Below are 14,501 nucleotides of genomic sequence, written 5' to 3' on the forward strand. Positions count from 1 at the left end.
TTCAAAAGATTAACTCTGCTAGTGCAGAGGTGGTAACAGTATGCCCTTGTAGCAGGCATTTGTGAAAACATCATCAGCTTCCTATTAGACTATACTGTCAGCTGAAATCGACACGTTTTTCTGCAAACTGCATCTCTGTGCAGGGGATGCATAGGATTGTGTATGTACTGCAAGGACCAGAAGCTCATTTACAGTTGTGTTTCTTTTGGCTAGTTGTCTGGAACTCAATCTGCAATGAAAAACTTTTTTAAGAAGAGTGCTCTTACCATGCAGGGTGCGAGTGCTAGAAGAGCCAGCCTCAACAGACTGTCCAGCTTCCCACTGTAATCACCCTGCTGGGAGGCCTTCTGCAGACTCTGCCTGTAGCACATCACTGCAGCCACCATCAGTCCCTGAGTCTTGCACACCTCTGCTAGCCATTAAGAGACAGTACAAAGAACACAGTAGAAGGCATCAATCAGGGAGGGATAGATTTATTTGTTTTTAATCTTCACCAATGTTTCAGTTCATCAAGGTTTCCTTCAAGCTGACGCTGTTGATTTCAACATTTGCCAAGTCCGATGCACTGTAATAGAAGTGCTGGAAGCAGACAATATCAAGCTTGCACGATCTCTAGATGCAGAATATCTACACCTCTAATGCCTTCAAATCGGGGTAAATTAATATATCATCATCAGCAGCAGCGTTTCCTAATTTCATCTTATCATCTTCCTGGAGGTCGTCTTCTTGATGGCTTTATATCTCTTGGGATGCAGTCTAGTATCTAGTATGCAGGTGTTTTATCCTCCTTACTAAATCACCCAAAACTGGTAAATAGACGTTTGCAACAGAGGTGGTTTTACGGCTGTGTCCCAAGGTTTGAAGGTTTGAACGCTAGCCAGGGATTCGAAGACTGTTTTAAACCGTCGAAGGTTCATCAGATGCCATTCACACACTGTTTTTTCTCTTTCTGTTAACAGAAACTGTTTGACAATATGTGAATACTACAAATCACACATTAAATGTCGTGCACATGCAAAGTTCGATATTTTGATTTGTATAATGCATATTACAGAAACAAAAGTTTATCCACTACCAAGTTGTTATATGTATAGCAACTCAGTATGGAGCAGGGTATAGTATCCAAAGCAGTGGGTGGGTACCTCTAGTGGCTGTATTGCTTCAGTAAAATATGTACTGAATACCTTGTGTACAAGACAGTGTAAGAGAAGTACTATGGTAGAATAAATTTGACACATACAAAATATACACTAACACTAAACATTTTAATTTCGAAAACCGAACACCAACTGCCCCTCCCCCCTCCAGCTTGTGTTATCCAGAGGCAAACCTTTAATTTCTTCATTCTCCATCTCGACAGAAAAGCGTTGTCTCAAAACCCCTCTGCTGTTGGAGATTTTTTTGTTAAATCCCGAGACAACCAAAAAAAAAAGTTAAATGTAAACTTGAATGCAATGCAAGCGACTCGTATCATGGAGGTATAACCAATCTCTGGGGTCATTTGACAAGCGTACGTTCATATTATTAGTAGTATTATTAATATTTTTAGTAGTAGTAAAATGTGACTGATAACCTGCTTGGAACGGTGACTGTTAAATAAAGCTTTGTTTTGCCCAAGTCCTCTGCAGTTGTGCAATGGAAGCTTACTGTATGTATCAAAAACATCTTCAATTACGTGTAAATAAACAATGTGTATTTTTAGTTTCATTTATAGTCTAAAAACATGATTACTGTTCTATATAATGCATTTTTAAACTACATGTGAATGTTTTATTCCATTTCTAGATTACCCATAAAAATAATAGGATTTTCAGTCAAATATAAACAAGTAGCTATGGTGATGTCACCAGTAAATTATGCAAATGAGTACCACCGAAGTTTTGAGCCTTCCTTCGGTAATGTGTTCCGAACTTCGAAGGCCAAAATGTAGCCTTCGTTGCAGCCCTAGGTGGTTTACAAGTTTTAGGACAGGGGTGTAGATTTAGATCATTAAAATGGAACCCAATTGGTCTTTTTCTTCTTTTCCTCAGGACTCACACTGATGACTTCCATGTAGATAGCAGATACAGATGTGTAGTTAGACTTCACTGCCTTCCTGAGCTCCACCAGGACAGCTTCAGGGAGCTGCCTGTGTGACTGCAGGAGCTGCTCACACTGTGCCTGCCTGAGCAGAAAGAACGCACCGGGCTGCTCTGGCTGGACACCAAGAACCTAGAAGAATAAAAACAACATCTTTATACAGGTATGGGAATTACAACCAGTAACTGGAATTACAACTGTAGCTGGGTGTGCGGTCCCCAAGCAAAACCTGATAGACGAGAGACATAGAGTCACTCATATCTGTGTTTTGTGTTTATTTTTTTACATTTGATTTACACTAAAAAGAGATTTGCATGTACCTTCCCAAACAGAACCAGACCAGGTGGCTACTCAAACAATATGTAAATAAGCATACAGCAAAACATAACATACTGTTTATTCAACTTCCTGTATGCAGTGGAGTGTGTTGAGATACAATAATAACATAAAACACAGATAAGTGCATAACAAAACAACTATGTCAGTAAACTCACACCCTCTGCCATTCAGGTAAAAGTAAAAAAAAAATAAAAAAATAAAAAAACACCATTAACTGCTGAAACCTTTAGCAACTTGCGTGACGCATGGAGATGCAATAATAACTCAGTAGAATTGCCCATACCTTGGTGCAGAGGGATTCTGCTGCTGAGGTCTGTCCTGCCTGCTTTAGCCCAGACACCGCCTGTCGAAGAGCCCAGCTCTCAAGGAACTGGGAGTAGGAAACAGGATGATTTTCCTCTGCTTTAACTAAAAATGGGAAACAAAATAGTTAAGGTAATGAGAAAAGCTTCTCAGGGACCACTGCATGATTATTTTTTAATGCTTCATCGTTTGTATGCTTCATACATAGTAAAATCCCCCCTGTACAAGATATATTTAAAACAGGAGGCACTTTATGATTTTAACGCTGATGCATGACTTAGCAATAAATGAACAGGTTTCACATACAACATTTAGAATCCTGTACTGCCAATGCACTCTCAGTTCCAGTTAAACTATGAAACATACAAATAAGTAAATGCTCACATCCCTCCAAAAAAGACTAAGAAGCTAATAACTATGAAGTCTGCATGGCCTAACGTTACTAACTTTGATCGAAAGGTAAAACTCCAGCCTAGTCAAACGTTTGGGCAAGTGCCTTCAGCAGTGTAACTTGCATTGAAAAGATCAGGCTAGTGCCAGCATTCACTTAATTTCATGAAAAGCAATGTTCCCTGGCTGGGGCAAAATATTGTATTTTCCATGGCTGGTTCACTGCCTTGGCACTGGAGGTCTGTATTTATTGTATGGTGATCTCTTCCAAGCAGCTGCTTTATCTTATGCTTTCCAGTAGGATTGATTCAGTTGAGTAGAGCTGGCAGAGTAATCCAATGTTTCTCTCAGTTTGCGTTTCTTCCAAATGCCTTCCATGAAGTGGATGTGGGTGACCGCACAGCTTTTAAAAGAAAGTGTCGCAAATAACGCTGAATCAGCTAGGCAGGTCAGTAAAACACTGAATCCTTTTGTATGGAGAATCTCAGTAGCTAAGGTTCATGGTTCATCAACTGATTCAGATTAAGTTGTATTGAGTTTACCCACTAATGATGATAAACAAACTACAAGTTAGGTGCCTGCTGATAAGAAAAACAGTGAGTTTTTTGGCCCCCTACTGTATTCTGAATGAATGGCTTCCCTTCTAAAGTGACCTTGTGTGAGCAGAAAGAAGTGTATAGTAACAATGTGTACAGACCCAGAACTATTGTACATGGTGCAGAAGTAACCCTGACACATAAATTAAAACATAATCCTCTTGTTAATTGTGCATGTAATATGTGCCAAAGCAAGTCATCAGTGACTGGGCTCAGACTTTGTCCGGCATGCAGTCATTTGGCTAAACACTGTAGAATCTTGTTTGAATGCAATGATTCTGTAGGTGTTTCTTTCTCTCATTTAAATGTAAACCCAAAAAGATATTAAGAGGATTGAATGCATGAGTTGTGAAAGGGTCACTTACTAAAATGGGCACATCTGGGAAAATTAGAATGTGAGGAAGGTGTCCCTACTAAGCGTGTACAAGTGTCTTGTAGGTACGAAGTCAAGGCCATGGCTACTCACACCTGTGATGCGAGACGATGGATTCGAGAGCCTATTATCGTGTTCGCTGAGCCTGCCCGAGTCGAACCAGAGACCGAAGTGGAGTCTTGCTGGGAGTGAGCTGAAACCCCAGACATGGATTGGAGAATTTAAAATGAAATGTATTGATGCAATAATATGTGTTATAATCCTTTGTATTGTTTGTATAATCTTTAGTTTGGAAAATTGTGTAAGTGTGTAATCAAAAGTAACGCGTAATGCTGTTTTAATTCTTGATTGTGAAACTTATGTATTTTCTTTATATAAAATCATGCAGTAGAAGCTGGTATAGTTTGATACAAGTGGCCAGTTTTTAGGCAGTTTCTTATCAAGATGGGCTTGAATCCCAGAATTGAATGCAAGTTTCTGCAGCACCCTTTTTAGCCTAAGAAAATGTTGTTAAATGTTGAAATAAGGTTTGATATGCTTGCTTTTAACTATAAACTATTTGTGCGTGTAAGACCATATGCTTAACACTGCCTGTTATAATAATATACATGAAATTGTTTCTCATCAAGATAGGTTCGCATTTAAAATAGTTAATAATCGTGTTCTATAGGGAGTAAACTGTCTAGTTTGACTCTGAGTTAAAATGATGATGCAACATAGACATTTTTATTGAAATATAAAATAAGAAGCTTAAAAAGTAATTTTAAGAAAAAGAATAGAATTTATGCTATTAGGAAACTCATAGGACAGAGACCTTACAATCTTACACTTAAATAAAAAACAAATAGATTATCCATGAAGAGAAACTCTATATTGGGAAAAACATAAGATGGAAGCTCCCTATAATATCTGTTAAGCACACACCTGTAAAGAGAGAAGGAAAACTAATTTGAAGAATAGAATGGCATGAGGGAATATATTATTAGACAATAATACATATAATCAATATAATCATAACTAATAGTGTTGTATATATTTCAGACAACACTCATATATTCAAAATAATATTATTTTCTTTGTTTCACCTAGCTTTTTAGATAGAGGAGGGGGTCGAGAAATGAGCGGGTGAGATCATGATTGGATGTGTGGACCAGGTGTCGTATCTTGAAAAATTGTTGGCACAAGGCTCTAAATTTTAGGCTGTTGTGTGCCAAAGAGATAAGAATTGGACTTGATAAAGATTCTCCATGTATTCCTATGGGGACGAATCCTATAAAAACTCACATTTTTCGCAAAGGGGTACCACATTCAAGACCTTTGCTTGACAGGGTGAAGTGGTCCATCACTTGCAGATCTCCACCAGATTCCTTTGTTCACGCTACTTATCCTTTTAATAGGAGGTAAGCATATTACTAACATTATTATATCTTACATGTATTGGATGCACTGCTGTAGGGTTTTGAAACTATGTTTTGGTTTTAAGAGAGTGTTGTATTGAATGAAACTGAAATATAGAAGTGGGTGCTTGTAGACTGCATGTGTTGGAATTTGGAGGTCTGATCAACCTACTTTTTCCCAAATATTAAAAACATTAAAATAAACTTAAAATGAATGAGTCTTTCTTTTCGATTAAATAAAGGTTATATGGACTTACTTACAGCTCGTCCAGTGCTCGAACATAAACCACTAGGAGTTTATAACATCTCTGTCCTCCTAACGTCTCCCCTGAGTTAAAAGTGTGCAGAGTAAACAGAAAAGAAATAAGACCGAATAAAAAGAGTACGTGAAAATCTGCGAAACGCAGCAGACGTGACAAAAGGAATTGCATCTGCCCACCCTTGCGTTACACAAAGAAAACCCTGTTCATGCCAAAATTGCCGATCTTGGCTGGGGGCCCACAGGGAGTGCTGCATGAAAATCCACCCGGTACAGTTCACCTCATAGTGCTTCAGCAACCCCTACTGGTCAGGCACCTGTCGAAGCCAGGAGGAGGGACTGGGCTCGTCTACAGGGTTCAGGAGAGGGGTTTGCTTAATAGCGGAAACAGAGATCCGGGTTGCAGGGTTGATAAGTGTGTTGCAGCGGTAAGGCGTTTTTTGAAATTTGGAATTTCAAATGAATTCAACACAAGGTAAACGTTTATAACAAAATTGATTTAAAAAAAAAAAAAAAAAGGGGGGGGGGGGGGGGGGGGGGGGGGGGGGGGGACATCCCTAGAAATATGTTGCATTATTAAATTTTATGAAAATGCTTATTGGAGAACTAAGTTATGTTCTTTTTTTTTTTTTTTTTTTTTTAATGCATTTATTTTTATACGTACCCTTCTTTGAGATTGCCTTCATAAATGTTTCCTCCAAGTCTGCTCTTTTTGGTGCTGCGCTGCTCAGATAGCACGCAGTGTGACAGGCAGCCATTAAAGAAGCCCACACAACAGGGTCCTCTGAGAAACACACAACACAGAGAACAGTGAGCTGGCACCGCGGTCCTCTGAGAAACACAGAGAACAGTGAGCTGGCACCGCGGTCCTCTGAGAAACACAGAGAACAGTGAGCTGGCACCGCGGTCCTCTGAGAAACACAGAGAACAGTGAGCTGGCACCACGGTCCTCTGAGAAACAGAGATAACAGTGAGCTGGCACTGCAGCTCAACGCACTTGCTTGCCATGTTATTAACAGCTTTTAATTATTCATGGTGTCAAACTAATTGTGTACATGGGCATGAGAACACAAAACATGTACTAACACATACAATCCTGAGGCCACATGGTGTGAAAAGTGAAGAACCAAGCTGGCTTTATATATTTAAAATATAAAATGTATATATTTAAAAATAAAATTGCTGTTCTCTTATAAATCTATAGGTGACTTCCATAAAATGTTATCAGTATAAAAAACAAAACAAACATCCACAAAAGTCAATTTTGATTTGGATAACCTCTTACTGCTGCAGGTACCTACAGTACCTGTGTCTCAGTGGTATACAAAAGGTGAACTTGTGCTAAATCTATACTGCAATTCAAAAACAGTACACTAAGGGGCAGCATTGGCCTATTAATTGAGCTGTTTCACACTACAGAGATGGTTTTTGTTTTTTTGTTTTTAAGAACATAAGAAAGTTTACAAACGAGAGGAGGCCATTCGGCCCATCTTGCTCGTTTGGTTGTTAGTAGCTCATTGATCCCAAAATCTCATCAAGCAGCTTCTTGAAGGATCCCAGGGTGTCAGCTTCAACAACATTTTGTGCCATAACATTTAACTGATCATTCCTCTAACACTAACTGAATCTCAGCACATCTATTTTAGTTTATAAATGCATGCTTCTGAAACTTTTGCAGTAATATCTGCAAGTGTTGCTTGCATGTTACCTATAAGCTATATAGTGACATTATTAGGTATTTGCTTAAATAATAAAATGAATGTGAATGAATGTACAGTACAGGGGTCTTCACAGAAGCCAAATATGAAGTCTTCTAACACAGGGTTTCCCAATCCAGGTCCTGGGGGACGCCTGGATCTACCGGTTTTCGTTCCAGCTGAGTTCTCAATAACTTAATTGAAAATTTAATTATTCATTACCTTAAATTATACCTTTTTAACTGTTTTCAGCTTTTAAACAGTTGGAAATTAAGTTAACTATACAATTGTGTAAGTAATTTGAAATATGCAACTTTTTAGGAGCTGAGAACAATTAAAAAGATCCAATTAAGCACATTAGTTCAATTAAGTAATTGAGAACTTAGCTGGAATAAAAAACAGCAGACACAATGCTTAATTATACTGCTTTACTTTGCATATGCTTGCTTTCAATGGAATCTATGGTACAACACTGTCTAGAGTGAATGCGAAAGGGGACGTGTCATTTCAATATGCTTGGTTCTGTAAATATAAAAAAGACACTCAATTTTATTCTCAAGCGCCTCTCGGGGCAGCTTGACATACAGGAGGAACAGGCCATCATTCAGCAAAACAATCATATTTTAAGATCTATAAAAAAAAAAAGAACACATTCAAGTCAAGCAGAGCTTTCTAGACAAAAAAAACAAGGCTCAGGCAGATGGTACCTACCATAAAAAATAGGGTATGCGTTGCACCGGTGTATAAGTTCTTTTATTCTAAACTGCAATTATTGTAATTCGGTTATACACCGGTTAACGCATTTTTTCAACTGCAAACACGCTTCTTCTAAAATCAAGCGATGGTCTTTTTGTGAACTGAGCCTGTATTTTCATAATGATTTTGAAAGAAACGGTCAACGGCACAGAACACACGTTTCAATGGCTGTGTTCTGTTACCCAGAGCTTGCTGTGCCGGCTGCTCTTGGCTGCTGTCTTTCTGACGTCACACGCATCTTTCAGAGAAATATCTTCTCCAAACCTTGCAGCTCAGCACACATTTTCAACGTGCTATATTTGTCTGGATTATCAACAGTCAGTTTAATGTAATAGATAAACATTAACTTTATTGTAAAATTATACATCACTTATCGCAGATTTAGTACATTATGGGGTTTTTTTTAATAGTGGATTTATTTATTTAATATAGCGAGGACAAGGTTGTTCACAGCTTCATTGTATAATGATGAAATGTCATTCGCCTCCACTAACAAGGTGGTAGCAGTAGTGTTAGTGGTTATTTGCATTACGATTAGCAAGTCACTCGTGATCTTTGCATCGTCCCTTTGGTTCACAGCCGCAGCCAGCCTCCCGCAGTAACATTTCAAAGCTGCGCTGGACTCTGCTGAATCTGCACAGATTTCTGTGGATGTTGAGTGACGTCTACAGCGCATCTCCGAGATTCTGTGCAGCACTGTGCAGAACTGTGGAAATCTGCGCTGTAAGAACACAACCAGTCTCAAACAAAACTAGCACAGACCCGCAACTGCAGCAGGATATCCTACTTGTTATTAACGTAGTTTTGTTTAAACAAGCTGTAACAGTATTCCAATTTTCTTAGGTAAGTGAAGAATTTTTTTTTTTTTTTTTTTTTTTTTTACAAAATGTGTAATAATCATTGGAAGCTTACTTGTGCAATGCCATAAATGTTAATCCAATAACAAGTTTTAGTATTAAAATACTTTTTTTTGCTATACTTTGCATATTTTATTTATCCGGTTGAAAAAAATAAACGACTCATCTCTGCTCTTAAATAACCTGTCCCAATTCTATTTGCCATCAGCTAAACAAAGCATTTATTTATTTATTTGTTTATTTATTTATTTAATTTTATACGTTAAAATGTTTTAACAAACTACAGCACTATGTCATTTTGAGCAAACAGATCTTAATACTTTTGTAGTATAACACTGAGAGTGTACAACTTTAGGTTTTTTTTTTGTTTTTTTTTTAATTATGCTGATTGTCTTTATAAAAAAAAGAAACGTACCAAGTTATCTGGCATAGTACAATACTAAATACCAAATGTTTAAATCATTCCATGAAAGGAAGTGTGTTTTGTTGGTTTTATTTTTTTGAATTACAGTCATTTAAGTGATTTTCATTAGTCTTTCTTCATTTGAGCCTTTATTTGATAACTTGCATGATATACTGTATACCTTGATATAAGGTTACCAAGATATATATATTTTTTTAATGGTTACCATACCGTCCCATCCTTAGATACAATGATGGTGGAGGCAAATAGAAAAAACTTTGTTATGTTTTGTTCAAGATCTTGCACTGGGTTTTGAGTGTTAAACTGTCAGCAATACACCCAAAGTAACTGAGGAGACAGGGAAGGGAAGGGAAGCAACAATCTCTCCTGCAGGGTCACCCTTATTCCTTGGTGCCTGATGAGCTCAGAGCTTCTTAACCCCTTAAGACACACAAGGAATTGTAGGTAAACTTACATTCGCAATTCTGGGGTGGTACTGAGGAACCAATCTTGATAATAGAGCCCAAAGTGCAGGATCTCCAGGGTTACTAGAAGAGGGACAAAAAGGGGTTGCGTCAGCTTACATACAAGACACTGAAGACACTGATGTCCTTGGGAAGTCTTTCTCGTCAAAACGCTTTTCTAAGAATTGTATTTTATAGCATTTGATTATGTAATACATACAAACACTTAAAAGTGTAATGGCACTAAATCAGACAGGATTGAAATGGCATTACTATAAATAGCCACAGCTTGGTCTCAGGATTTCTCATCTATACAAACAAGACATAAAACCTTTTCTGGCACCTTAAAGAGTTGGATGGGCAGGGACCAAGACTCGTTTACAGTTGCTTAGGTTTCACCTGGGTTAAGCCACACTGCTGAGGGTAGATGCTGCTTAGATGAATGCGAGTCAAAAGAAATGTTCTACATACCTATGGATGGCTTTGGAAGCCTGCCTTTGGACAGCCACGTTGTTCCCCTGCAGGGCGAATGTAGCACACATGAGGAGACAGTGCTCGTGAACCCCCTCTTTTTGGTCTGTACGCTTCAGCAGCTCGTTGAGGGCTGCGGTAGCTAGGGTAGCACCTCGATTGACCACGCCCAGTGCGCACAGTGACTGCAGGCTTTCTACACTGGGCTCCTTCAACAGAGCTGGGAAACAAAAATCACAAAGCAGAAAAAATGAGGCCATTCACTCTTTCGCTTGCGAATTAGTTAATAAAAAGAGAATCATACAAGACAGTCAGTGCAGCCCTGGGTATCAGTTTTTTCCAGCAGGAAAGGGCTTTTAATCTTGTGAAGTGGCTTTAAAAGCCACCTGCTGGCCACTCACCATTTAAACAGCAGAGTCTTGGCACCGTCCACTTTGTTCTGTCTGTGCTCCAGCATCGCCAGGGCGGTCAGGATGCAAGCCTTCTCCTTTTCAGTCGTCACCACCGACAAAGCTTTCTCATAAGCTGTTATTGTGGAACAAAGGAGTTGCAGTAAGACCAACGCTAGCCACAATATCTCACAACAGAGGTTTTCAGTATAGTGGTAAAAAGCTAAAGTTGCAAATCATTTGCAAGGACTTAGTGAAAACATACTATTAAAAATCACGGCCCCATCAATAGACAATGAAAGCAATGAGCAAATCAATCCTGAACATTTGGACATAAAAAAACAATCGAATATCTACACTACCAGTCATGTTACATAACAGCTATTTACTTTACCTCTTGCACTCTCCTGTAAAGAACACTTCTTGAAGAAAGCCAGGGCAAGTCCAGTGATGTCACTAAGCTCTGTGACTGGCGTGGATGTGTAGGCTTGGATGGCCTGATCGTATTGACCTGTGGTGCTGAGGTATAAAAAAGAAGAAAGGTTACTTTGATGTTGCAAGCTTTGTCACCTTTAAACTGCATAGATTCAGTCTCTCCAGGGAGTACATGCCTGCTGAGTGGTGAATTTACCACTGTATACACCCCATTCACAAACCTGTCATAACCTTCAGGTCTCACGGCAGCTTAAAAGTTTCTTGTGTACTTGCAATATCAGTTTCAATAGAAACCCTTGTAATCCTTTGCAGGGCACAAAGATTTAAAAAAAAAAAAAAAAGTTTCTTCTTAAGAACATTTAGAGACAATAGAAGGCCATTTGGCCTATCGGTGCCATTTGTCTGATTCTTGGTAGCCGATTTATCGTAAAATGTTGTCGTCAGATCTTTAAGGATCCCAATAGTTCAGCATCAACGATGTACTTGTCAACCCATTCCAAAGCCTCCACTCTCTTCTGTAAAGAAGTGTCTCCCATCTCTGTCCAATGTCTGTCATCACTTCATTTCCAAATGGTCCTGGTTTGGGTTATGTGTCCTCTGGTCCTGGTTTGGGTTATGTGTCCTCTGGTCCTGGTTTGGGTTATGTTTGTCAACTCCTTTTGAGATTTAGGCTTGAATCAAGCCCCCACTTAATCCTTCTTTCTTCCAGGCGCAATAGATTCAGTTCCAGATGTTTCATTATATTCTAGTAAGAGATTTAACGTGATATTGTGGGTATAGTGGAATTCAGTAATTGCTTGTTGATCAATGAAACTTTAAAAGCTGTCATTAACAGAATAGCCAGAAACAACAAACTGCAGTTTAATACATCAACCTGAAATGCACCATAAAACAAAAAACAAATACAGTCTGTGTGATGAGCAGGGATCCTAGAAATCAGTTTGCTGTGGAATAACACAGGTTTTCAATGCGATCGGAGAATTTTTGCTTGTACACTTGGGGCAGGGCAAAAAACATGCAAGGCTATTTTTTTTAGTTGTCCGATAAACAAATCAATGCATTTATTATATATAATTATCAACACAGGCAATTTTGCTTTAAATTTACATAAACATACTTGTTTAGTAAAACTGCTTCCGGTGTACAGAGGTCAAGGTTGAACGAGGCACATTCATGTTGATAAGTGAATTGCAGTTTACTTCAGTTATCCAGATGTGCATTGTTGTTACTGAACAAGCTGTTAAAGATGTTGAAAACGATCAGGTCAATGAGTTTGACAATAGCCATCCACATGACAAAGACTAATATGAACCAATATGAATGCTGTGTTTGGGGTTTTATAATTACTCCACTACAATTACTATTACGTATTTAACCCTTAGCGGTCCATTTATTCAGCGCCCGTCAGGTGCGTCAGGTCCAATTTATTTTCACACATGCTGTTTAAAAGTTGTTTTTTTTCCCCACAGTAAAACAGGTTTAAAAAGGCACTGCATACCAACAGCACACTCCACCTCTTGTTCGCTGTATCTATCACATGTCTCTTCATAGTCGTGCATAAGAAGAAAGTTTACAAACGAGAGAAGGCCATTCGGCCCATCTTGCTCGTTTGGTTGTTAGTAGCTTATTGATCCCAAAATCTCATCAAGCAGCTTATCTAATCTCCATTTGTGACCCCTGGTCCTTGTTTCTTTTTTCAGGCTGAAAAAGTCCCTTGGGTCGACACTGCCAATACCTTTTAGAATTTAGAATGCTTGAATTAGGTCACCACGTAGTCTTCTTTGTTCAAGACTGAACAGATTCAATTCTTTTAGCCTGTCTGCATATGACATGCCTTTTAAGCCCGGAATAATTCTGGTCGCTCTTCTTTGCACTCTTTCTAGAGCAGCAATATCTTTTCTATAGCGAGGTGACCAGAATTGCACACAATATTCAAGATGAGGTCTTACTAGTGCATTGTACAGTTTTAACATTACTTCCCCCGATTTAAATTCGACACTTTTCACAATGTATCCGAGCATCCTGTTAGCCTTTTTTATAGCTTCCCCACATTGTCTAGATGAAGACATTTCTGACTCAACAAAAACTCCTAGGTCTTTTTCATAGATTCCTTCTCCAATTTCAGTATCTCCCATATGATATTTATAATGTACATTTTTATTTCCTGCGTGCAGTACCTTACACTTTTCTCTATTAAATGTCATTTGCCATGTGTCTGCCCAGTTCTGAATCTTGTCTAGATCATTTTGAATGACCTTTGCTGCTACAACAGTGTTTGCCACTCCTCCTACTTTTGTGCCGTCTGCAAATTTAACAAGTTTGCTTACTATACCAGAATCTAAATCATTAATGTAGATTAGGAATAGCAGAGGATCCCTGTGGTACACCACTGGTTACCACACTCCATTCTGAGGTTTTTCCTCTAATCAGTACTTTCTGTTTTCTACATGTTAATCCATGTGTTTCCTTGAATCCCAACTGCGTTCAGTTTGAGAATTAATCTTTTGTGCGGGACTTTGTGAAAAGCTTTCTGGAAATCGATCCATTATCGATGTTGCATCCTCAAAAAAATCAAGCAAGTTAGTTAGACACGATCTCCCTTTCCTAAAACCATGTTGACTGTCTCCCAGGACCCTGTTACCATATAGGTAATTGTCCATTTTGGATCTTATTATAGTTTCCATAAGTTTGCATATAATAGAAGTCAGGCTTACTGGTCTGTAGTTACCTGGTTCAGTTTTGTTTCCCTTTTTGTGGATCGGTATTACATTTGCAATTTTCCAATCTGTCGGTACCACCCCTGTGTCAAGAGACTGCTGCATGATCTTGATTAGCGGTTTGTAAATTAGTTCTTTCATTTCTTCGAGTACTACTAGGAGGACCTCATCCGGCCCAGGGGATTTGTTTATTTTAAGAGCTCCTAGTCCCTTTAACACTTCTGCCTCAGTTATGCTAAAGTTATTTAAAACTGGATAGGAACTGGATGACATGTGGGGCATGTTGTCAGTATCTTCCTTTGTAAAAACTTGTGAAAAGTAATCATTTAATATATTTGCTATTTTTTTTTCTTCATCTACGATTTTGCCATTTGTATCTCTTAAACATTTAATCTCCTCTTTGAATGTTCTCTTGCTGTTGTAATATTGGAAAAACATTTTGGAATTGGTTTTAGCTCCCTTAGCAATGTTCATTTCTATTTCTCTCTTGCCATTTCTAACTTCCTTCTTGACTTGTGTTTGCAGTTCCGTGTACTCTTTCTGCGTACTTTCTTTTTGGTCCTTTTTTAATGCTCT

At 38.5% G+C, this 14,501-nt stretch overlaps 1 pseudogene; it reads right to left on the reverse strand.

The window, feature by feature from the left end:
* LOC121318804 overlaps window positions 1–14,501 on the reverse strand; it is a 42,466-nt pseudogene that overhangs the window by 1,995 nt on the left and 25,970 nt on the right.

Source organism: Polyodon spathula, chromosome 1, assembly GCF_017654505.1.
Source record: "Polyodon spathula isolate WHYD16114869_AA chromosome 1, ASM1765450v1, whole genome shotgun sequence".
Classification (NCBI taxonomy): Eukaryota; Metazoa; Chordata; class Actinopteri; order Acipenseriformes; family Polyodontidae; genus Polyodon; species Polyodon spathula.